Source organism: Rhinoderma darwinii, chromosome 1 (assembly GCF_050947455.1).
Source record: "Rhinoderma darwinii isolate aRhiDar2 chromosome 1, aRhiDar2.hap1, whole genome shotgun sequence".
NCBI classification, from domain to species: Eukaryota; Metazoa; Chordata; class Amphibia; order Anura; family Rhinodermatidae; genus Rhinoderma; species Rhinoderma darwinii.
In genome coordinates this window covers 220,468,064-220,494,957 of record NC_134687.1, presented here as the reverse complement: position 1 = coordinate 220,494,957, position 26,894 = coordinate 220,468,064, and the positions used below count along the sequence as shown (strand labels likewise).

Here is a 26,894-nt window from a genome sequence, read left to right as displayed (position 1 = left end):
CATTCAGTAGTTTGACACAGGTAACGGAGTGACATGACAGGTTGCTATCGGCAACTCCACGTTTTGTCTGCATTACCTTTTATAAATGAGGTCCAATGCTCAGTAATAAGCGAGTCAATATATAAGCATATTGTTGTTGTTTTTTTTCCCCCAGAAACAGCGCCATTTTTGTTTATGGTCTGTGTCTGGTATTGCAACCATTTCAATAACTCTGGCTACGCTGCAATACCTGACACAAGCAAAGGACAAGGGTGGTGCATTTTGTACCTTTTTTCTAATCACATATCAACCCTTGTCACACACATTCTCCTAAAACAAATGAATACTGTATAATTTATAATATATAACAAATCTGCATATGTGGCATAATGATACAGTATTTAAAATAAGCAATGCTTCTCTGGGATGTAAATAGCAGGTCCCTATCCTGTACTGTACGCCCCCAGGATTCCTTGTTCTAAGCCTGTGATAATGAACAATGGATTCCTGCCAGGACAGGTCACAATGATAGAGGCATTATTTCAAGAAAAGCTTCTGGCTTCAGCCCTGCTGCCACCCGAACGACATATTTTACCTCAAAATCCATAAACTTTGAGGCTCAGTTGCTTTATGTGTATTGAGCGCTCCGTAACATCAATGTGCGGCACATGAGCAATGTTTCATGTACAAATTGGAAATAAATCATGTTACATTGTTGTGTTCGGCTTTCAGATCTATAATCCTGAAAGTACACGTGATCATACGAGGTAAACGCAATTCAGTACAAAGTTGGCAATAATGATTGTGATCACACGGGTTGAATGAGAATTCCGTACATATTAGACATTAATATCATCTTAGATTTCATGAGACTGTCATACCAGAATGCATTAAAACATAGATGCCTCTCATTTTCTCTCCTTCACATTATGACTGTCAGCACATTATGTCATTTGATGACTGACTCTGTTCTGCATATGCTGGGAGATTGTGGAGAGAATTTATTAAGACTGGTGTTTCAAAATCTAAAGAGCGCTGGAGTAAGAGACGCCTAATTTATTAAGTGGCGGAGGCCTCCTAAAAAATTAAGCTGGCCTCTGTCCGTCCGTGACCAAGAAAGTCAAATCTAGATTTGCACTAAAATTGACACCATTTTCTTTCGGAACTTATAGTAAATTTGTCGGGGCCGCGGTCGGCAATGTCCCTTCTGCTAAGTCCCAACCACCTTTTAAGTATTACTGAAATATTTTGTGCGAATTTCGACCTTTCCGGAATTTAAGACTTTTCTGCACCAGAAAACTGGATTACATTGAATAATTTCTCCCCGGTGTGTATTATCACAACTTATGCCTTCCCGTTGTACAGTAACTCCATTGACAATACAAATACCAAAGCAGATATTACATTCTCAAACATAACACAATATAATAGGATTGCTGTAGTTAAAGGAACACTAAACCTAGCAGTGAATGATAAAAGTAAACATGAGATAAACTTGCCCACACGGTTTGTCAGTCTGCGGGATTTTATGCAACTCTTGAAACAAACAGTCTTGTAGAAATCTTGCAGAGAACACAGGGGTTACTTTCCTGCTGATCCCTTCCATTTTCGGCTGACAGACAGTTGGGGGTGGGGCTTCGCTAAGTTAAAGGGTAACTAAACGTTTGACAAACTTCTGACGTGTGATAGTGACATGTCAGAAGTTTTGATTGGTCAGGGTCCTGGCAATGAGACCCCCACCAAACACTAAAACGAAGCGGCAGAAGTGCTCAGCCGCTTTGTGTCTGTTCGGCTTTTTCTGGAAAGCCGATGTATCGGAGTACGGGCTCATAGACCTTCTATTGAGCCTGTACTCCAATACATTTATTTCCGGAAAAAGACAAACAGACACAAAGCGGCTGAGCGCTCACACAAGCACTTCTGCCGCTTCGTTTTAGCGTTTGGTGGGGGTCTCACTGCCAGGACCCCGACCAATCAAAACTTCTGACATGTCACTATGTCAGAAGTTTGTCAAACATTTAGTTACCCTTTAACAAGCTTTGTCTCCTATTGCAGACAGAGCAATGGGGGAAGGCTCCTTCTGCAGCCAGTCATCCTATAGGCTTTCGAGGAGGAGCAGGGTTGAAATGGCTAAAATCCTGGGACAAAGATGATATTTTCCATCCTTTAGCATTTTTCACTCCAGACCCTTGTCCCCCCCCCCCCCCCCGCGCTGTGCTCGCCTGTTTCCGTCAGCCCCATAGACTTTGAATGGAACGGGACTGTATGTACCCATTCTGGAAATCGGTGGGGGTCCCAGTGGTCGGACCCCCAGCAATCAAGGAAAAATGCTAAAGGATGGAATACCCCCTTAATTGCAATATTAGGCAATAAAAACCTAAAGAAAGAAAAATATTCTGGCTAGATTCTTTTATGTTTAGTACAGTATGTCACACCGATGATAGATCCCATTCTACACACAACAGTATCACTGCACTATTGTCTTGTTGGTTTACCTTTTCAGAAGTGAAAATCCGTTTTAATCATCTGAACGTGGTTGTTTCTGCAGCAGGTGTAAGGATTTCCGCAAGTCCTATTAAGAGGAATGGAGCGGATTTGAAGTCGCAGAAATTTCTGCAACAAAATCTGCCGGGTGTGACTGCACCCATAGGCCTCTTTCATACAGCATTATTTAGGTCCATATTTTGCATCAGTAATTGGAAGCTAAAACCTGGAGTGGAGACTACATAGAGAAGTATAATGGAAAGATTTGTATTCTGTGGACCCTCTCCTAGTTTTGCCTTCTAAATACTAATGCAAAATGCTGATCAATATATTGCCGTGTGAAAGAGGCCTAAAGATCCATTACACGATGGAACCAATATAACGGATATCGCTCTGGTGATAATGGGAGCCACAAACCTAGTGTGAACAGCGCATTCTTTCAGCAAATAAAAGGCATAGTAGTATCAGTTCTGTATTCTCTGATGACATCATTGCTCACGTCTTACACCAGATCTGGCCATAGTGTGTGTGTGTGTGTGTGTGTGTGTGTGTGTGTGTGTGTGTGTGTGTTAGATTTTTGCTTGTGTGTTACATGATCCATTCTTAATAATACAGAGGTCCATATTTTTGCCATTACAAGCAGGTAACAAATGGATCAAAGGATTTTTAACAAGTTTTACAGATGTTGTGGCATCAAATATCCAGAGATTTTACTAGCCCATGCTTGAACATAATACTTTTCCATAAGACAGAGTACTGTATCTTGTAAAGATCAGTAGGTTCAGAGTTTGGATGGCATGTTTAATTCATTGTAAGGTCATCCGCACACACACACATAGCGGGAGGAGATAAAAGCACATGCAATTACAACATATTTGTATGCACTGGTGAAGATTGATGGGTACAATTCACAATCTTCACCCTGAAAGCCACAACACTATATCACGTTACCGCATACGGTATTTATTAGAAAGGACCAGAATTCCTAATACGTGCATGTACTGTATACGTATTGTTATGGACATCAATTTAGGCAAGTCATCAACCGGACCCATGTACTTTACTTTATGCATGTGTTTCTAGAGATATAGTACTCTCTTGCTTAGGTTTCAATTATCTTCCTGTATTACAAGACAATAAATAGTTTTGCGAAGATTATAATTGTGGAACTACAAATCGTACTGCCTCAGAGTCACTCTGGGAACATTAACAACAATGGCTGTGTTGGATATAATAAACGGTTACTACGTGAAACGAGAGCAGGATTTTCACTTTGATAGTGTACATGGTTATAAAAGTCTATGTGGGGGTTCTGTAAATGGCAATAGACGGGGTCGAACAGAGTGCCACCACCTAAGGAGACATAGCAATATAAGACAGTAGAACATATTGAAAACCAAACATACAACAAACAGCAACTTTGTAGAGTCATTATATTAACGTTCTACCTAATTTCATGAACATGTCTCCCCAAGGCACGTCGGCTCTAAAACTTAATGTTATGTACAGTATCTATCAAATTATGTTTACAATTCTACACTTTAAGTGTAGATCCAATGACTGATGGTGGTGAGAATTAAATCTTATTATACCAGCAATAACTAAAATGAAAAATATGCTCATATAACTGCGAAAAAAACCTGTGGTAGACCTGCGGCTCTCATCAATCCCTAACTTTCTTAAGTAATATACATATTTAGAAATCTAGTGTAACGACAGCCACTATAATATTTTATATGGATCGTGTATGATTCTTAATTTCCAGTTTTGTTACATACAGATCGAGAAACTAGACCGTGAGGGGACAGGAAATTATGTGACTGGCAGTTATTTTTTTTATGATATTTTCTTTCTAAAACCATATAACATCCAAATCTTGATTGTTTCTAAGCTGGAGACAGGACTAATAAACGGTTAAAAAAAAAAAAAAAAAAAAGTACCCAAAGGCAAAATATGGCAGTCATCCCTATAAGACAAAATAACCTATACAAACGTGGGTGCAAAACTGCGTTTAGCCAAAACAGGCAAGTAGGATGCAAACTCTTTTCATCAGGAAAAAAACAACATTGGAGTTACAGAAAAAAAATCAAAAGAAAAATTTGATTTGAAATGTAGAATTAAAGTGCTAGCTCTTTAGGCCAGAAATACACAGAGACGTTCGTTATACGACATCAAGTCAAACACAAATTGCACGAGTTTGCAATTTGCTGTGGCCCGACTATTTAAGGATTTAGGAGTTGCATGCCATTTAGGCTTTGGAATGTCCAAATGAGTCGCAGTCACGCACGACTTACATTAAAGTCTACGAAAGCAAAGTCGCAGGCAAAGACGGTCGTATAGCGGTCACTTTAAGTTGCATGTCGTAACATGCCCATAGTCACAATCATTACTTGTGATGTCGCATTGCGATTTTCATGTCGAGTGACCGAAGTCGATGTGTAGCCCTAATCTTATTCATATTGACACACAGGCCATTTTCAGGACATGTATAATTTATTTAAATGCAAAGTAGAGTAGTAGTAAGACTACTATCTACAGATGATATTAATATCTTTTTAATGATACCTAAATAGGTTTCAAATTCATTAAGGCCTTGTTCACACAGTGCAGATTTGTGGCAGATTTTGCATGTATTTTCTAAGGCAAAACCAGAATTGGATCCAGGAGAGGAGGCCTTCCTTTATATATTTCTTCTGTTGAGGTTCCATTCCAGTTTTTGGCTTAAAAACTACTTGCAAAATCTGCCGTAAATATGCATCAAATCTCCACTGTGTGAACAATGCCTATATTTGATCTGTTGCCATATTTCAGATTTAATCCAATGTAAAAATTGCTAAGGTTACATTTACATGTTCAGGCTTTGATCAGGTTTTGTGAATCATATAGGGAGAGAAAAAAAAATAAAAAATGACAGATTTTACATCTCCTCTTATTTGAATCCACTCCTGGTTTTGGCTTCAAAAACATCATTAGGCTGGGTTCACACAGAGTTTTTGGACGAGTTTTCTGACGCGGAAACGGCCCGAAAATGCCACCCATTGATTTCAATGGGAGGCGGAGGTGCCTTTTTTTCCGCGAGCGGTAAAACCGTCTCGCGGGAGAAAGAAGTGACATGCCCTATCTTCGGGCGTTTACGCCACTGACCTCCCATTGACATCAATGGGAGGCTGAGAAAGCGTATTTCGCAGAGGTTTATGCCCGCGATGCTCAATGGCCGCAAGCGAAAAACACTGCGAAAATCGGCGTGCAGGGAGAGGAAAATCTGCCTCAAACTTCCAAACGGAATTTGAGGCAGAATTTCCGCCTGCAAAAAACTCTGAGTGAACCCAGCCTTAAAAAACCCTAAACAAAACCTGATTGGCACGTGTGAAAACCCTTAGGCCTAGTTCACAAAGTTTTTTGCAGGCAGGCGTTTTTTTTTTTACCTCTTTCTTCAACAGGCAAAGAAAAACACCGCAAGCGTTTTTCCCAGAGAACGCATCATAAAACGCGTCAAAAAACGCAGCGGCTGTTCGCTGCATTTTTTTAGTCTCCCATTGCTTTCAATGGGGTTTTTATGTCACTTTTTTTTCTAGTGAGCGTTTTTTTCCTCTGCCTCCCATTAAAATCAATGGGAGGCATTTTCGGACGTTGTTTGGCATGGTTTTCCACGCGGTTTCCGCATAAAAAAGCTGAGTGTGAACAGGGCCTTAGGGCTTGTCCAGACAATGGAATTGTTACAGAAATCGCACTATTTCCTGCGTTTTTTACTGCAGAAAATGGTGCGTAAATTGCTGCATTTTTCCCAATGTTAGGAGATGGTGACATCTCCCCTGAAAAATGCAGCAATTCTGGACACTTTCCACAGCAGGAATTGACATGCTGCGGTCCGAAAAATGCGCACCGCAGGTAAATTTCTGCTCAGAAATATAACGCAGCGTGTGGATGAGGTTTGTTAAATCTCATCCACTATGCTGCTACTGTATGCTGATGCGTTTTTTCCATCCGAAATTCCGGCCGGAAAAAACGCGGCAATTCCGCAGCGTGTGGACGAGCCCTTAAAGCATTATGGGAAAAAGAGATCCAGTCATGGATTTGTTTCTTACTCCATTTAGGGTACATTCACAAAGTGCCGCACCATTATAGCACTGCTTAAAAAATTGCAGCAAAACCAAAGAAGATTTTTCTGTGGCAAAAACAGACGTAATTTGTATCCATGGGTTCTGTCCGGTAGCTCATCTACAGTCCGACCTCATAGACACGGCCGTGCTCATAATCACGGCCCGCGGCCCGCATTTTCGGGCCGTTCTCCCATACAAATTATGGAAGCACGGCCAGTAAAATACGAAAAATAGGACATGCTCTATAATTCCGGGCACAGTTCTACGGCACGGACACCTATCCGTAGCGATACGGAAAGGAGTTTGCGGGCAATAGAACTGAATGGGTCCGTAATTGCAGGCCAAATAACGGTTCGCAATCACAGAGATTTTTTACGGTCGTGTGCATGTGGCCCTCAAGTAAATGGGGCTTTGATACAATACCAAAAACAACTCAGACCATAGTTTCGCTGTTTATGGAAAGAAAGCAAACCCTTTTTTCTAATCCTTTATTTATATTTTCAGTTTTTCACCTTCAGTTCTGCTCCTTTTGAATATGTTGGTAATGAAGAATAAAACAACTTGTCTAAGGCCAGGATCACACACGGTTTTGATGCAGTTTTTATGGCAGTGTTTGAGCCAAACACAAATGTGGACACTAAAGAAAGGAAACATACCCTTTCTTTATACCTTTTCTTTCGTCAAGAAATTGAGAAATCTGTCTGATTTGCAGAATATTTTTTCCATTGGACATTGCACAGTTTTCCTCATTATAAGAATACAATGACAAATATGGCAGATATGACTACATCCTTGCTCTTACTTATTTCGGATTTACTCCTGGTTTTGGCTTACAAATACTGCAGCAAAAAAACGAATAAATGCTGCCGTGTAAAATAGGCCTTAGGCTAAGGTCACATCGTCGTTTTTTAATTCTGCTGTTCTGTTCCGTCATAGAAAGAGAACAACTGACACCAACGGTGCCCGACGGAAACCCGTCATAGTTTCTTCATCTCACCGGGTAAAAATAGTGTTGCTATTTTTCCATAATTTTTTCCGGAATATGCGACTTAGGCTCCAACGCGGATGTGAACTTAGCCTAATTGTCTATTGTTTTGTTTAGACATATTTTGATATTGATATTATTTTGGTGTGTTGGGATACAAAAGAAAGTGGATAGTAGAAAGATGTTTGTACATCAGGGAGAGAAATGCTGTATCCTAGGGCAACTGAAATAAGTTCTGAATAAAGAAACTATACATCAAAAACTGTAAAAGAAAAAAAAAAGATTGAAAAGCAGAGAAGGATTTCAGTAAAAAACAAACCATCTATACAGTCGTCTTTCCACTTTTGGCAAAAGAAATGAGAGCCGGTGGACAGTACAGAATGAAGGCGAGGGAAGCAGTGATTCCTCTTACTTAGCAGTCCAGCAGGTACAGGGACCGAGAACGGACGTGAGCCTTGAAGTTATTGTACATTGTAATGTGAGCCCAGAAGCTGCTGGAGGTGAAGATTAATAGCGCAGTTTTAGAAGAAGGAAAAGCTGAACCCCTCAGCTCATACTTTATTCATTTCTTCTGCTTTCTTCTTTCATTTCAAAGTGTCACAGTTTAGACACAACCTCATGAGTGTAAATCCTGCTACTATTTGTGCTTTATCTGTATATTCTGATAAGCTGGTAAATATTATAAAGGAACAAAGGCTAAAATACAGTACATTTACAGAAATAACACTCAGTAGTAACGTGTTTCCCATCATATTACTAGTTCCCGACCGCTGGCTGTGTTTTTACGGCCGGCGGTCAGGGTCCTTAAAATCCGTGCCATAGACTAATTATGGCTCGGGTTTTAACTTGCTGCCCGAGCGATCGGGCAGCTGAATGTCGGGTCTCCGGCTGTCAGTGACTGCCGGGGACCCTGAGGAGAGGATAGAAGCGGCTTTCGCTGCTTCTGTCTTCTCTGATCACTTGTACACAGCGCTCAATGAACGCTGTGTATAGGAATAGAGGCAGCGGCCGCGCCGCTGTCTCTATTGATCCCGGTGATCATGTGACTGGTCACATGCCCGCCGGGTGCCGTTAGTGGCAGACTGCTGCTGGGTCTTACTAGACCCAGCACAGCCCTATTAGTGACAATCGTCACTATGAGAGGGCTGATTTCCCCTGTAACTGGGGCAGGGTATACGACACAACACTTGTGACGTGGTGTATATCGGCTTGTTCTGTTGTAACACGCTCGATCATCTGCTGGTCGTATCGTTTTAAAAAGTAAGAGATTATCGTTGTCGGCAGCGCATCTCGCTGTGTAAACATGGAGACGCGCTCCCGACATGATAATAATGTTTGGGGACGAGTGATCGGAGTAACGACCGCTCGTCCCATCCATAGCTCCGTGTGACAGGAGCAAGCGAGCGCTGATCAACGATGTCTCGTTCATCGGCGCCCGCTGCACAGGCCACTTATCGGCCGGTGTAAAAGGGTCTTTACTCTGCTATAGGAAAATTAAGTGGAATGGTACATCCTCTACTGCTTCTTACGTGATGGCTCCATTACAAGTGGTACATTATTTGTTTCAGAAATGTCGGCGGCTGTCCCATTCTTCTGAAATCCATGCACATGCTACAGAAAATACCCCATTCAGGGGTATGAAATGCATTTTTATTCATAGAAATTTTTCCAATAAATCTGCACGTGTGAACCTATCCCAAAACTGAATAGAATAGAGCAGCTGAGCAAATTAAGATTACATATTCATTTACATTTTTCATTTATTGATTTAGGAAGCCTTTAAAGCATGGGTGTACAACCTACGGCCCGGAATGTTGTTCTGTGCTGCCCCCAACCTTTGGGACACAGACCTGCTTGTCCGATTCCCAATAGTTAAAAAAAAAAACACACACCAGTCAAAAGATTCAGGCAAAACACTTAGGCTGGATCCCACGTAGCGTAAACGCTGTGGAATTTCCGCAATGGAACTCTGTGCGTAAATTCTAAAGCATTTACAGTTGCAGCAATGTGATTGAGGTTTAGAAAATCTCATGCCCATGCCGCAGAAAAAAAAAAAATGCACAAAAGTCGTGCGGAAAGCGTCCTGCGGTGCGTTTTTAAATTCTGCAGCATGTCAATTTATGCTGCGTGTTCTATGCGGAGATGCTGCGTCTTTGACCCATAGACTTCAATGGGTAGCAGAATTTCCGCAACAGATTTAGGCCTTATTCACACGAATGTATAATACGTCCGTGCTACGTGCGTGATTTTCACGTGCGTGGCACGGACCTATGTTAAAGAATGGGGCCGTTCAGAATGTCAGTGAATTTCACGCAGCGTATGTGCGCTGCGTGAAACTCATGACATGTAATATACTTGCCTGCGTTTCGCGCTGCACGCACCCATTGAAGTCAACAAAACCAGAGTGTCATCATGATGCTGGCTGCGCGAAAATCACGCAGCCACGCACCATATGCTGATGCCACACGGACCTTTTGCGCACGCAAAACACAGCGTTTTTTTGCGCGCACAATACGGACAGGTCCGTGTGAATAAGGCCTTATGTTGTTGTGGTTTTTACAGTGGAAACACAGTAGAAAACTGCTGGAAATCCACAGGTGCACGTTTGCTATAACCAATGTTTAACACTAAATCCGCAGGTAAAACCGCTGCAGAAAAAACGCACACAAAATCCGCACCTGCCCTGCATTTATGCAGCATTTTCTGCTAGCAAAACGCAACAGTAGCTACTCCAGAAAACGCTGTAAATGTAACTTTTTTCCAAAGCAGTTTTTCCGTTGCGGAAATTCTGCAGCGTTTATGCTACGTGGGAACCCAGCCGTAGTGTGTTAGGTCTAGTGCCTACACTAGATCCATTCTTCAAAGGCTAATTCCCACAGTATATCAGCCATGTAAAAAAAAAAAAAAAAGATAATTTTCCACTGCATGAAGCGGCTAATCCGGAATTTCTTTTGTCAAATTGAGAGACCAAAACATTGATTTCGATTTCTTTGATGTGAAATGCTTGGGAATAATACACATATCTGGTGCACAAGGCAGGGATAGCTGCAGCTGCTTGCTCTTCTCATGGCCATACAGGGTGACAAATAGCACAGGGTTATAAAGACACAGCGCAGCGTTTTAGGTTACACTACAAAGAAGCATGTGTTAGAATCAAAGACAGGTTAGTGAGTGACGCCTAGATAATATAGGAAAATATAAAACATATTGACAGCTGTCTCGCTGCAGTAAGATGTGACACGTCTCATAATAAATGTGTTTCGGTTGGCCGTGCTCTGTGGCATAAATGGCGGCCGGGCCCAATCCACATAAAATTGGAAAACAAAAACCTAACTTACCGGTCCACTTTTTTCCTCGGGCTTTCACAGCAGGCTGCGGCTCATACAATGTATTAAAGTCGAGCAGTGTCAGAGCCTTTTTTGAGCCACGGCCTGTTGTGAGAGGCTGAGGAGAGAAGCAGAGTGGCGAGAACATATATTTTTTATTTTATTGTCCGACAGGGAAGGGGGTTAGTCTCATTGAGGGGCAAGATACGGGTCCCGGCTAGGAGCTGACGTAGATTACAGGTATAATTTTCACTGCTTTCTGGCGTAAATGATAGAAAATATGTGGCCTGCATCCTTTTGTTGAGCCACGCAACATTTTTTGAATATTACTAAGGGTGGTGTAAAATGCCCAAAATTCTCAATTTATCACGGGCTTCTGCGACTTCTCTATGCCAGAAAATCTGGCGTAGAAACTTTAATAAGTTTCCCCCCATAGTTTCTGTGTAACATCAATTTTCAGGATGGGGACAAACAATTTAGAAATAATTGAACTGGTTCAAGCGCCGTGAAGCGAGGTGTACTGTCCTCAGCTTCACATGCACAATGCGCATGCACCCGATGCCGCCAGACTTCTTACCCGGGCTCCTTTTGGTAAGTTGGTAAGGTAGGCAGGTTTGGAACACTAAACCCCATAGGCCCGCCGCATAACGGAATGCTGGTGGTTTAGTGGCTCCAAACCTACTGACTAAACCCCGTAATGAACACAGAATCATGACATTTAATTGTAGCACAGGCAATCTTTATTTAGCACAGAAGATACAAGACACATTGATTATGAAGAACAGTGTTCTTTTCACTTGGGTATTCCACACATCAATATGCTGAGAAACACAATTGTTAAAGTGATGTACAGACGAAGCCGGTCTGTTGGGCGAAACGCGCATCGAGGCATTTGTCTTTCTGCCAGCACCTGATGTTGCCGGTCCCACTCCCCACCATGTCTCAGGGTATGTGCTAATTTCTACTTTGTTGTACTTTTTCAGTACATCATCGTGGCTTTTTAGCCTGCACTTCTGGTTAGTCATCTCATCTATATCGGATTTCAGTATATTCTTTTATGCTACTTATTAGTTACTACATCCTCAGTCAGCACTATATATACATATTTTTACATGTGTGCACGTCATTATTTTATTGCTCGCTTTATATGTTCTGATTGTTGTGGGTTATTCGAGTGGTTCTTGGCTACTGCTGGTTGGTTGTCTATATAGGCCATCTGCTTTTTCTTTTACATCTGACCTTACTGTTTCTATCTCCTTGTATGGTCCATCCTTTTACTCTGTATTAGTATTATATTGTCTCTTATATTTACCTGTACTTTGTTTTTTGGGCTTGATTTAACAGGCGTCTTCTAAAAAAAACTAGCGCAAAGAGAGAACAGTTATTTTTGGGGAATGACGACAGGTCAGTGGGAAACTAAAGATTAGGAAATGTAATGCTAAAGGCAATACCAATTTTTTTTTTCTTATCCCTGGTTTTTCTACATAACCCCTTTTCTGTTCTCATTATAGAATAGGTTCCAAGTTTATCATTCTTCAGCTCCACTTGATTCAAGTGCAGGTGACTCCCAATTCACTAAATGTGGGCTTGAATGTAACCCTGCATTCATGAAAGTGGTCACAGAAAATTAAATCTGCTATATAATAGAACAAATGTACAGAAATAGGTTTGATGGATCGCATAGGCTCTGTTCATATCATGCCGTATATGTCTGGAAGGGGTATGGCAGATAATGGAAATAACTAGCAGACGTATACAACTATTTTAGGTATATGGTTGAATATCTCTGCAGGAAACGTATATAAGAAACAAGGACCATTGCAGGACCAAGAAAATAAAAGTTATGAACGATGTGTGTGCAGACATTTTGCTGAAAACAAGGATTTAGCTTTAAGTCGCTTGTTACTACTGGGTTCATTGGATGTTCTCTTTTGATCAATATTATAAGCACATGTTAACCTAATAAAGACACACAAGGTCTTATTCAGACGAGCGCACTTCACGTCCGTGTGCTGTCCGTTTTTTTCACGGACCTATGAAATTCAATGGGGCTATGCAGACATGCAGTGTTTTTTACGCAGCATGTGTCCGTTGCGTGAAACTCACTGCATGTCCAATTTTCTTGCGTTTTTGCACACCAAGTCTAAGGGTGCGTGAAAATCACGGAGAGCACATGGACGTCTTCCGTGTGCTGTCTGTGATTCACACACCAGTTGCTAAAGAGATGTTGAAAAAATAAATTAAAAAACGTACACCAACACCAACATTAAAAGGGAGCCGGAATGTCCGTATTAAATTAGTAACCAGGTGTTGTAGAGGAGACTAACCTGTTTCTAAGGTTTATTTTCATTTTCTGCTTACTGCCACTTTTGTAGAGAAATAAGGTGCAATGAGGGCATTACCATTGCACCTTATTGCTCACACTTCGCTCCCCAGTTCAACCCCCCCTCCCTCCCTTCTTACATGTGCAGCGTCCTTGCTCTTTATTTGGCGCATGCGCAGTACTGCCGATTAGAAGGTCGAGCAGAACGATCGTACTGTGCATGCGCCGAGTGAAGAGCAGAGACGCGCGCGCGTTACAGATAGTACGGGTCCAGGCATGAACGCGCCGATTACGCTGCCTGGCCCCTGTCAATCAATGTAAGAAGGGAGGGAGGGGGGGGATGAACTGGGGAGCGAAGTAAGAGCATTTAGGTGCAATGGTAACGTCCTCATTGCACCTAAATGCTCATTAGCATAAACTTAATAAAACGTATTTCTCTACAAAGGAGGCAGTAAGTAGAAAATGAAAAGAAACCTTAGAAACAGGTTAGTCTCCTCTACAATACCTCGTTACTAGTTTAACTCGGACATTCTGGTGACAGACTCCCTTTAAAAACTGATGCCGCACGGAACAAACTCTGATGGCACACGGAGCTGCAACGTAGGAAAAAACGCAGTGTTTTTTACGGACGCAAACGAACACGTTCATGTGAATCTAGCCTATGAATGAGAAAAAACGAATAAGTAATAAAATAGAATAATGCGATGTTCTATACACAAGATAAATATGTTTATTTGACAGTTTTCCTTTAAAGGCTATGTAAACCTTTGAAGGCCATTTTTTTCACACGGGGCGGAAACACTGCGTAAAGTTACACAGGGAATTCCGGGCGAAAAGACGCACCAAACTGTGATGCAGTTCTTCGCCTGGAATGCCTGCTGCGGAAAACTGCAGCATTAACTGGCCTGCTAGCAGACCGGCCTCCTGGGGTGTTGTTTCATCCTAGGGGACCGCTGCAGCCTGTGATTGGCTGCAGCGGCGGTCACATGGGATGAAAAGTCATCACCGAAGTCCGGCCCTCTGACGTCATCCAGGCCGGCTTCCTGGGATGATGTTTCATCCCATGTGATTGGCTGCAGCGGTCACATGGGATGAAACGTCATCCCAGGAGGCCGGCCAGGAGGAAAATACACAGACTTCTGGGTAAGTATAATTTAAAAAAAACAAACATTAGAGTTGCATTTTTTTTGCAGCGGAATTGCTGCAATTCTGCCAACAAAAACAAAACTACTATTTGTTGCAGATTTTACTTCACCATCGAATTCAATAAGGAAAACCCGCAACAAATAAGCTGCGTTTACACAAATACAACGGACATGCTGCGGAATAAAATTCTGCACCGCATGTCAATTTCTGAGTGTTTTTCCGCTCAGTATTTACGCAGCGTGTGGATGAGACTTGTTTTATCTCATTCTCTTTGCTGACACTGTATTATGCTGCGGATTTTCCGCATTGAATTCCGTTGCGGAATATAAGCAGTATTTAGGCAATGTGTGAACTATCAGTGTGATTAGTGCAAATTTCTAAATAGTTTTTATTAAAAATTAATTTCAAGTTTTTGAGATACAGCTGCTTTGTATTTGTTATACACAGCAGCTGTATCTAGCGCGAAATCCTGCTCCTGCCAGGTCTGCGGGAATGACGGATTTAGGACATAGCGAACAATACAGCTGCTCTGTATAGAGAATACAGAGTAGCTGTATCTCTCAAAAATGAAAACTATTTTATAAAAACTATTTAGAAAGTTGCACTAATCACACTGACTAACCTTTTTATTGAAAAAAAGAAATAAATTGCCCTACAAAGGTGTGAATGACCCATGCCAAAATTGTATTCTTCACATTGGCTGATTTTGCTTGGTTTTTGCAAACTTCAGACTTTCTGAAACGATTGCCCTTGGCTGTCATTGTAACACACAAGCAATCAGTGTTAATGGTGTGAATTATCTTGGTCTTTTTTTCAGAAGTATGTCTTCGTAGCCTTGTTAAATATGTTTTCTGGTTTTATGTCTTGTTATAACTACTTTTGTTTCCCTGACATTCCTGGATGCTGCCCAAAATAGCACGTGACCTAATCGTCTTTTCTTCCCTGAGGGGATGTGCATTTTTTTGTAACACACATGGAAATTAGCTGCCAATTTCTCCAGGAATGACATATTGACAAAGTACTCTCTTCAATTGCACATGCAGCGAGACACCGTGAGTGCGCGCTTTCATAATGCAGCAAAGATTTTTTTGGACTTCTTTCAAACCAAGGCTTTTGCCAAAGAATTACAAAACAAAAACTAGGTATCAGGTATCTTACAAGATGCCCACAGGCAACAAAAGGACAAGTGAGTAGGATTTTTCAATGTGTTACTGATTCAGTCAGTTTTTCTCTATGAGCGACCAATTGAAGCAGTAGGCGATATGAAATAATACTCCCAAATTATTAAAGTATACCTGTACCTCTTCTTAAAAGAACTCGGTCACCAGACATCGGCCTATAAAAGCAGCAGCACAGTAGGATAGAGTAACCTCATCTGAACATAATGCAGTTTTCCTTTTTCATATGTGTGGCTCCATTGCAGAAATAGAAGTTTATTCTTTATGTGCAAATGAGCTGTTGCAGCAACGAGGGCGTCACCGTTGCTCCAAATAGCTCTACCTTCTTTCCCCAGTGCCTCCCTTCCTCCTCTGACAGGGCCAGGCATGCTCAGTACATCACTGAAGTTTCACGTGTCGAATGCGCCGACTACGTCACACTAATCTGGGTATAATGTGACGTAATCGGCGCATGCGCAGTAAAGCCGATTCAACCCGTGAAACTTCAGTACTGTACTGCGCATGCGCCGATTCAGAAGCAGAGGAGTGCTCAGGAGAATGCCTGGCACTGTCAATCAGAGAAAAAAGGGAGGGAGAGACGGACTGGGGAGAGAAGCATGAGCTATTTGGAGCAATGGCGACGCCCTCGTTGCTCCAAACAAATCTCATCAAAACAGATGTTTTCAATGATTTTTTTTTGTACTCTTTAGAGCAATAACAGTGTATACAAATAAGTTGGAGGAGCGAAAAAAAAACAACAACTTCTACATGAGTGGCAGAACCATATGAAATATGGTATACATAGTGGTGTTCACAGAAGACACTAACAGAATAAAACTGCATCAAGCCCCAACTGTCCCTTCATTGTTTGTTATTGAGGTTCATTACAGTGCAATAATATTGCTAAGCAATTCTACATGTAATATGTGAGGGGAAAAACACATGATCATTCCATGACACCTCACATAATGCCCATCTTTGACTATGGCTATTATTTTCATTAACTCATGCAAGCAGGCATACTGTATATATATATATATATATATATATATATATATATATACACACAAAATGATAGCAGCACACCTTGGGAGTGCTGCGATCATTTTGAATATATCTATAGGACCGTTTGGATCAAGGCTAGGACCGCATAGCACCAGAAACCCGATTTATGAAGTGCTGCTTTATATATATATATATATATATATATATATATATATATATATATATATATATATATATATCCTAGAACCGGGCTATGCCATTTCTCTTTGACCATGCAGGCACTATGCTTGTGGCCACATAGGAATGACTGAAATTTTGTCAGTGACAAAACATTCATTTGAATGAAAAATTGCTGAATTTCCACAGGGATTTTTTTTCCCAGTAAAGTTTTTATTGAATTTTAGAAAAGAACTAAACCAAGAAGGGAGGATACTCAACATGAGGATCTCCCCAAGACATATAAATATAAAGTAACACATACATTACAGGGATTCATATGCAATCAAGTACAATATAGAAAAGAACAGCTCTGTTCTACATATAACACATCTGTATGACAGGAGACAAATCAATACAGAATATACTGACAACCATCGAAATATAGACCCTACATCCAGAATCAAGCAAAAGGGGAAAGTGGAGCTCAGGTCAAATCCGGGCTTAGAGCAAATTCGCTCCAAGGTTTCCAGGCTCTTTCAAATTTAGCTAGTGAGTGAGTCTTAGTAGACCATGAATTCTCCATATGATAGGAAATCGGAACCCGATTAACTAACTTTAGAGGATCCGCCAACTTCCATTTACGTGCTATCATAAGTCTCGCAGCCATAAGGATATGCGACATAACTATACGCCCAAAGGCGGGGAGGTGGTCCACACCCAGAAAGCACAAGGCCAAACCAGGAGAAGCCACTATATTAGATTTCAAGATTTTAGAGATGAGCTGGAAAGCAATCAACCAGAGGGAGAAAACAATGCATGTACGTACCCTTTGCTCCACAACCCCTCCAACAAGACTCCGATACAGAGCCTGACATTTTAGCCACACGTGCAGGTGTAAGATACCATCGGAAGGAAATTTTCCTAGACATTTCCCAATGTATCGAGCTCTTGGAGGCTCTTCGCACCCATGCCAAGGCTTTTAACCAATCTTGAAGAGAGATATACAAACCTAGCTCAATATCCCATGTGGACATATACGAGAATTTAGCAGTAGGGGTATGAGTGGTAAATAAGCCGTAAAATAGAGAAATACGATTAACCTTAGGGGGCTTATTAGCATAAAAAAGTATAGCCTGACGTGGAAGATATGGGCTGGAAACATCCACTGAAGAAAGCGCATGTCTGATACAGAGATACTTATTTCCCCAGGACGTTTTTATGTTTTTATTTAACCAAGTGTACGGAATTTTTTTATTTCAAAGAACAGAAGTAAACTGGTCAAACAAGACCAACAAAGAATGGAAATGCTAATTTAGGTGTATCAGTACTATAATCCTTCACTCCCTTCCCTTGTACACGAACCGAAGCATAGTACATCAGAAACACTAGGGGCATGATTTTCCTGCTGTATGTCTCTCTACTGGATTCCACTCTTAAAACTAGGCCTCTTAATATAAAAGAAAGATGGGAGAGAGATCTAGGTCAGATTGATGAAGAGGTTTGGCAGGACAGTCGACATTCTATAATCGGTACCTAGCACATCCCTGAGTGACATGTATTGTCTTTCCCAACTCTTCCTTTTGCATAGGGTATATAGGACTCCTCTACTTCTTTATAAGATGGGATATAAAGGGGACTCCTGTTATAGATGTGAGGAACATGGCGCTGACCTTACACATGTTATGTGGAGTTGTTTGCGGCTTAGGGAATTCTATAGTACAAGCTATAGAAAGCTTATGTGTGAAGATGAATGCCTTTTGCCTGTCCAGCGGGGGATTGTAGTTCTCAACTCCTGTTCCCAAGCTCGTATAAAGCTGGGGTCACCCCTGCTAGTTCTATAGAAAAGGGATCATATGTGCAGGCAGCAACCTCAATAAGAAGAGCCCTTCAGATGCTGCGAGTACTCCAGCCAGGAGAATCTGGAAGACAGATTGCGAACTGTCAGCACCTCAAAGGATGAAGAGGTGGATCATCCACTACTCGCCAGCTGAGTAAAGATTTTCTATGCCATCCCGGAGATAATATTGGGTTAGCGAATATGGGTGTAAGCGGACTATCGCTATCAATAGCGATGGATCTGTTCACAATTTGTTAGTCAGTTGTATCTCGGGCACTTTGTTAAGTGGCTTTGAAATACCCTCTTGCTCTATTGCCACCCATTGTTTCGTAGTGGAATGGAAGTGCCAGTCGATTAAGTATATAAAAGAGTAGAGGCTTGGTGGTAGATCATATCAGGGAGTCCTGTGCCCCCCCCCCCCCAAAGTTTTAGGACAGGTAAGAGTCTGCAATCCCACTTTTGGCTTGGACCCACCTCATTCATTTAATTATCCAGCAAGGGAAACAAAATCTCGTAATCTCGCGAGATTACGCGTGGCTTGCTGGAATCTCACAGAAAAGATTCAGAAGTGTCAGGATTCTGAATACACATGACGTCATGGCTGGAGGTCATGTATATTCATTATCAGGACACTTGTGTATGTGGCTGCACATCGTTCTAGTAAGATAGTGATGCTGCTGTGTAAATGAATGGAGAGGAGTGCATGATGCTGACTGGTCACTGATTAGTCAGCATCATACACTTCTATTTACAATGCCCAGTTAGTAAAACAAGTAAACACACCCAGTTAAAAACACAATACACGCCCAGTTGGACATACGAAAAAAAACACGCCCAGTTGTCCATTTCAAAGCTCATTTGCATATATATATATATATATATATATATATATATATATATATATATATATATAAAATTGCTCATAACTTGGCCAAAAATGAACGTTTTTTAAAAAACAAAACGTTACTGTTATCTACATTGCAGTGCCGATCCCATGCAATAGGAGATAGGGATTTGAGAATCTGGTGACAGAGCCTCTTTAAGCACAAATTTCCAGGATTTTGCAAAGCAGTTTTCATCCACATCGCAAAATCATGACAAATCGCGGTAAATAATGCTGTAAATGGTAACCATCACACTACAGCTGCAGGTCAGAGGAATACTTTGTATGCAACACAGTGCACTCCCATGTACTGCAGCTGGTTCTTGATAATTAATATTGGAAGGTGGCACTACAAAAAGTCTCCAAGCAGCCCTGCCAAAACCATGTTATTAATTTATTACACAACGGCAATGGTGTTTTAGATGTTCTAAGATATAAGTGTAGGTTAGCCACATGAATAGCTAGAATAGTCATAAATACAGTCATTCTACAATGTAGCCTTACTTGTCAAGCTTTTCTAGTCATCACTTTAATGCATTAAACTTCAGAGCAACTCATGTTCCAACTCATGTTCCATTTACATAAATTAGGATTATTGCCTTTTACTAAATACATTCTAGAAAAGTAGTTTACTATTTGCAAATATTGTGACCTTTCTCCCTTCAAAAGTGAATAAATGTGAATAAATTGTACATTTCTGATATTTACTTTCAGGCTATTAACATATTAGCTGCAAAGACAATACACAACCATCTATCACACTTCCAGTGTCAGATATGTTGCAGAAAGAAAGAAAAAACCCAATAAGAGAATCACGTAGCAGTTCACTAATAAGGAATCCAGATCAGATTTACAGACAATCAGTACTGAATAAATATTTGATAATATACTGGAAAATATTCCATTACTCAGGCTTTGCATATGTTTATTTTGCCAGGACAAGCCTAAATTTATCATCTTTCTGGATCTTAGGATTGCGGACAACATTAGCATTTCATATAATACAGGCTGCTGACACCACGCAAAGCTCTGGTAATGGTCCATGTACATTCTTGTCTCTGCATCATTAGGATCCATATAAATGCATCTCAGGCTCGTACTAAAGGAATTCTTTTTTTTAGCAGACAATCAGAAGAAACTTTTTCTAGCTACTAAGTTTAAGAAGTTAGATCTCATTCACACTTGCGTATTTGGGTCAGTATTTTGTATCAATAATTGGAAGTTAAAAACAGGAATGGTTAAAAAACTAGGAAGAGGTGCAAATCTTTCCATTATACATGTGTTTTCTGTTTATGTTCCACTCCTAGTTTTGGCTTGGAAATACGAATGCAAAATACGGACCAAAATACGCAAATGTGAATGTTTTGGAAAGAATTCCTCTTGTATTACGTGTCCATCCCTCATAACAAAGATCAGGTATTTAAATCTCATCATTAAAATAGTTTTCTTCCATATAATTAGGTCCAACCTTTCTGGAACGGTCAGACGTTTGTATTACTATTTGTTTTCTAACCCAGAAAACTAATTGTAAACTAGTGGTGATAGAGCCTCTGGTTTCCAATGCTCTCTCAATGTATGCAAATAGCTTTCCTCTTGAAGAAATACAATTTTCTCCCTATTGCAACCTATAGGCGATTGATTACCTTGAAACATAACTTGGCTTAGCAGCCAAACCAAAGACGGTTAGACAGCACTGTTTCAGAGTAGTTGCTCCTCATCAATAAAGAATAGGGTTCTGGGTGGCTGTGAGATGCTGTGTGTACTGCCTCACGGAAGGTAATGATTATCCTTGGGGAGATCCAGCTAGTGGGGAATCTTATGGGTAATGCACTTTTGGAAAACAGTATTTAAAATATCTCTCCTCCAGAAGGAAGACAAATAGTTTCTCTAGTGCCACCTACAGGTGACTTAGGTGGCAATAGAGAGACAACTCTCTTAATGTAGCGGTTCTTCAATCATATAACCAATAAATGCAATATCCTCCTTCAACTCATTGCACCACCTCAGCCTTGGTCTCTCTTTCTATTTCTTCATGGTTCGCTTAATAGAACCTTTTAGCGGTATCACTTTCTTCTCTCCTCATTAAATATCCAGCCCATCCAAATCTGCACTTATTATGTACTTTCTGAAAATTACATATCAAATTACAATTACAGCATTAATCTTCTTTGTAGCTCTAGCTGTAGGAAAGCTATTCATTCAGATTTAAGAAAGAAAAAATATTACTTTCCACTAACATATTTCAGGTTTGACACTGGCCACTAGAACACACACAAAAGGCTGACATTTCCTGTTTTCTGTAACTCACTTGTTATCTTTGCTAAATAGATTGGAACATGATAAACAGAGTCATCTCATTATTATTAGAAGATTGGTGATTTATTGACACGTACTGCTGGCGGCCTGGATAAAGCAGGATACACTATATACAAATGAAAGTCCTGTATGCATCTCCCCGGGTTTCTGAGGGAGGGGGCTGTACTCAATCACCTGTATGGAGTCTTACAGGCAATGCTCCATGGGGAAGAAAATATGCAGGTTAATTCTCCTCGGGGAGAAGGAAAACAATCTCTCGAGTGCCACCTATTTGAGGTAGCTTCCCTGTAAGTCAATGTCCAACTCACGGAGGAGCCTAGAAACTATGAATAGGGGTTTTAGCAAAGCCAGAATCTACTCCAAAAGGAAGAGAAACCCATTTAAAAAATATAGTTTTTTAAAAATACTTTTTATATAGATTTTGCTAATGTTTTACTATTTTTAAAAAGATAAAAGTATTTGTTAAAAAAAATAAAATTCTCATATTCTGAGTGTTATAACGTTTACATTTTTTCATTTACTTAGAGGTGTGAGTGCTTGTTTTCCGAGGGGCAAGTTATTTGTACCATTTTGGGGTACATTTTTTATTGATTTATTTTTATGGCATTCACTGTGTGAGTTAACTATATTAGAATAGTTTGAACATTTACTGACGCGGCGATACCAATTATGTTGATTTTGTTTTTATTTACATTACTTTAGGGAAAAAAATTGTGGGTTCTTTGAAAATGTCTTTATTTTGTATATTAAAAACCCCTCAATGTAACAGTATATTTAGTTTCTTTTTGTCCCCCTAGGGGACTTGAACAAGCCCGTCCTGGCTGGTAGTGATGTCTATTAACTCTAAGGACACTTGAGTAACGTTAATGCGTGTATGTGGCTGCACATAGTGATCTAGCTAGATCACTATGTGCTGTGTAAATGAATGGGAAGAAGTGTATGACGCTGATTGGTCAGCATCATACACTTCTCTCCACAACGCCCACTTGGTCAAAAAGTAAAACATGCCCAGTTGGGCATTAAGAAAGTCATTAGCATAAAGCTAATATAGGTCATAACTCCGTCAAAAATGATCGTTTTTCTAAATAAAAAACACTGCTGTAATCTACATTACAGCGTTGACCACATCATGTACAAGATAGGCCACTTATAATGTGGTGACAGAGCCTCTTTAACTGAGGCAAGTGAGTCCTGCAGTTCTTTAAATGTTTGTCTGGGTTCTCTTGTGACTTCCTGGATGAGTCATCGATGCGCTCTTGGTGAAATTTTAGTAGGCCGGCCACTCTTGGGAAGGTTCACCGCTGTTCCAAGTTTTCTCAATTTGTGGATAATGGCTCTCATTACCTTGTTCGCTGAAGTCCCAGAGCCTTAACAATGGCATTGCGACCCTTTAAAGAACAGTAGATTTTAATAACTTTGTTGTTCGGCATCTGTATTTGAACCTCTTTAGAACGTGGCATCATGTGCTGCTTTTTGAGATCTTCTAGCCTGCTTCACATTGCCAGACAGGTTTTAATTAAGTGATGTTTAAATTCAACAGGTCTGGCAGATATCCTGCCTTGGTGCGGCTAGTGAAATTTAACCCAAATGTCAACTGAATTTATTTAAAGAGGCTCTGTCACCAGATTTTGCAACCCCTATCTCCTATTGCAGCAGATCGGCGCTGCAATGTAGATAAGAGTAACGTTTTGTTTTGGTTTTTTTTAAACGAGCATTTTTTGGCAAAGTTATGACCATTTTTATATTTATGCAAATGAGGCTTTCTAAAGTACAACTGGTCGTGTTTAAAGTTATGTACAAGTGGGCGTGTATTGTGTATGTACATCTGGGCGTTTTTACTTTTTACTAGCTGGGCGTTGTGAATAGAAGTGTATGATGCTGACGAATCAGCATCATCCACTTCTCTTCGTTAACACCCAGCTTCTGGCAGTGCACAGACACACAGCGTGTTCTCCAGAGATCACGCTGTGACGTCACTCACTTCCTGCCCCAGGTCCTGCATCGTGTCGGCCACATCGGCACCAAAGGCTACAGTTGATTCTGCAGCAGCATCAGCGTTTGCAGGTAAGTAGCTACATCGACTTACCTGCAAACGCCGATGCTGCTGCAGAATCAAATGTAGCCTCTGGTGCGGATGTGTCCTCGCTTGTCCGACACGATGCAGGACCTGGGGCAGGAAGTGACGTCACAGCGTGATCTCTCGAGAACACGCTGTGTGTCTGTGCACTGCCAGAAGCTGGGCGTTGTGAAGAGAAGTGGATGATGCGGATTCGTCAGCATCATACACTTCTATTCACAACGCCCAGCTAGTAAAAGAAGTAAAAACGCCCAGATGTACATACACAATACACGCCCACTTGTACTTTAGAAAGCCTCATTTGCATAAATAGAAAACTGGTCATAACTTGGCCAAAAATGCTCGTTTTAAAAAAAAAAACAACGTTACTCTTATATACATTGCAGCGCCGATCTGCTGCAATAGGAGATAGGGGTTGCAAAATCTGGTGACAGAGCCTCTTTAACTAGATGATTTAGTAGCTAAGGGGGCAATTACTTTTTCACATAGGGCCTGGCAGGACTGAACATCATTTTCCGTTTCATAAATTAATTCATCATTTAAAAACAGCATTTTGTGTTTACTTGGGTTATCATTGTCTAATATTAAAAGTAGACTGCCGATCTGAAACAAGGGTGATATGCACAAATAGATGAAAATGGGAAGGGGGCAAATACTTTTTCATGGAACTATATAGGTAAGATTACATTCTGGCCCTAATCACATAGCAGGGAACACATTTAGGACCACACAGATATTCCCATCTGATGTGTCACTGAAAGCAACCAGGTGGGGAGAGATTAAAAAAAAAAAAAAAAGCAGCTTTTGTGTGAGTAATGTGAAGAATGTGCATTAAACAGAACTGTCTGAACACAAGTGATCTGAACAGGAAACCGGTCTGTGTGTGCTTAGCTGTTAAGTAGAAAGGCAGCTCGAATAGCACGATTTACACCTCTCTACAAGTTTAGTGCTTGGCTTGTGTTGCTAGCAAAGTAATCATGTTTCAATTTTTCTCCACATGGACACCAATTAATTTATATTGATGTTAATATATTCAAAATCATTATTACAATTAATATTTGGTGTCATTAGTCCTACACATAGAAATGAAGATGTATGCATATGTTCACATTACAACCATGTGCACAAAGTTTGCTTCCATGAGCTGATACTTGTGTTTCTTTTTATTTTTTTTTGTGCGCACTACAACAGGAACTCTGTTAGGCCAGGATCACACACACACAGTTTTGATGCCGTTTGTGACACAGAAGTGGATACAAAAAAACAAGAGATGCATCATTCTTTTATGTATACCTTTTCTTCCTATAGGATCCACATCTGGCTTTGGCTCAAAAAACGGAGCCAAAAACTGCATTAAAACTGTGTGTGTGATCCTGGCCTAAGGCTTCCTGCAGATGTAGCACAATTGCTCAGATTGCAGATTTTCCATCTGCAGTGGATTACAGTAGCAGCAAAGTGGATGAGATGCTGAAAATTTCCATGCAGAAATTCGCCTGAGGTGCAGATTTTTGAAACCGCAGCATGTCAATTTGTGCTGTGGAATCGTTGCATATTTGATGCAGACTTTCCCCATAGAGTTCAATAGGGAGGTGAAACTCTGCAACAAATTGCAAGTCTTGCTATTCTTGCTGCAGAAAAGCTGTGAATTTGCAGAAAAAATCACAAGTAACGTTCCACTTTTAAACAAAATGATTCTCACTGCTCCTGGCGTTCCCATTGCATCGCCGCACTCCTTCCCCATATAGTCTCTACTGCTGGCCTTCTGGGATCCCCCCCCTCTATGCAACTGCTGCAGCCAATCACAGGTAGAAATGGACACATGGGAGAAAATGGCATCCCAGGAGATCTGTAGCTCCGATATCAGCCCTGGGAGCCGTGACGTGTTGCTATGGTAGGCCAAGGAGAAGTAAGAATTGACTTTTTTTTCTTCCCTCAGACGGAATTCCATGTGGTACCCAGGTAGGATTTGCTGCTGCAGTTTGTCTCTGGTTTTTAAATTTGGGCGATGAAAGTTGCATGACACACATAGGGGAGAATTTATCAACCTTTCTTCGGCAGTTTTCTGGAGTAGAAATGTTGCAAAAGGACCAAAAGACGCAATTTGTGGCGAGCATTTTATGATGTCCTCACCACTTTTGTTAAAAAGGGGACAGCCTTTAACACAAAGGAAGGGGCCACCACGACTTGACAGATTTGCTATAATTTACACCAGAAAAATGGTGTCAATTATAGCGGAAATCTACACTAGCAAGATTTCACTTTGTGGGGTGTAGCAAGGTAGGGGCCCGTAGCTGTACGTAGTCATGTTGCAACAGATTAATATGTGATTGGAAACACAACACAGCTTTGCTGCAACACGTTACATTTTATAAGCATCCTCCACATGGCTGTCATGCATGGCAGGTGTTACTTCATATCACTTCATAGGTAGATTTGCCATTCAGAATTATGAGAAAACTGTAATACATCCCCAGTTGCCACTTTCACAGCCAGACAATATTGTGTATGTTGCTTCATTTTATGTTTGAGCTGCCTATAAAGTAATAAGAATAATCAAATTAACTAGATTTATATAGTGCCAACATATTCCACCGCGCTTTACAATTGGGGAAGTAACAAACTAAAGATGACAAAAAAAATCAAAACAAACGAGCAAGCAATGAGACAAATCCTTAGAAACATAAGAGTATGTTGAATATCTCATATAAAGAGTTAAAAGGAAATCAATATTTTGCATTTGAGAAGGCATATAAACTAGTTTCAGTAATCCATTTTTTTTCTGCCAAGTTTTTGCAATTAATAGTAAAAATGTAAAGTATTTTGGCTTAGCGTGGCTATCTTCCGGTCCACTGAGCAAGGCACTTGAGCATAACAAACTAACATATACATCTAGGTCAGTGCTGCAGAGCACTACAGTTGGGAATCTATTCTCATGGATAATAATTAGTGCTGCATTTTCACAGGAAAGCTAAAGTATAGAATCATCTGTCATCTCCACTGCTCAGCTTTACGTGTGAAAATTCAGATGCTACCTGAGCCAAGTCTCTATATTCATGTAGTATATGTTCATAGTGGCGGATCATCATATGGGCGGTTCACAGTGGCAGATGATCATAT

At 40.7% G+C, this 26,894-nt stretch overlaps 1 protein-coding gene across 1 annotated transcript in view; it reads right to left on the bottom strand.

The window, feature by feature from the left end:
• FRAS1 (Fraser extracellular matrix complex subunit 1) overlaps nt 1-26,894 on the bottom strand; it is a 457,569-nt gene that overhangs the window by 280,693 nt on the left and 149,982 nt on the right. The gene's annotated exons all lie outside the window — the stretch shown is intronic.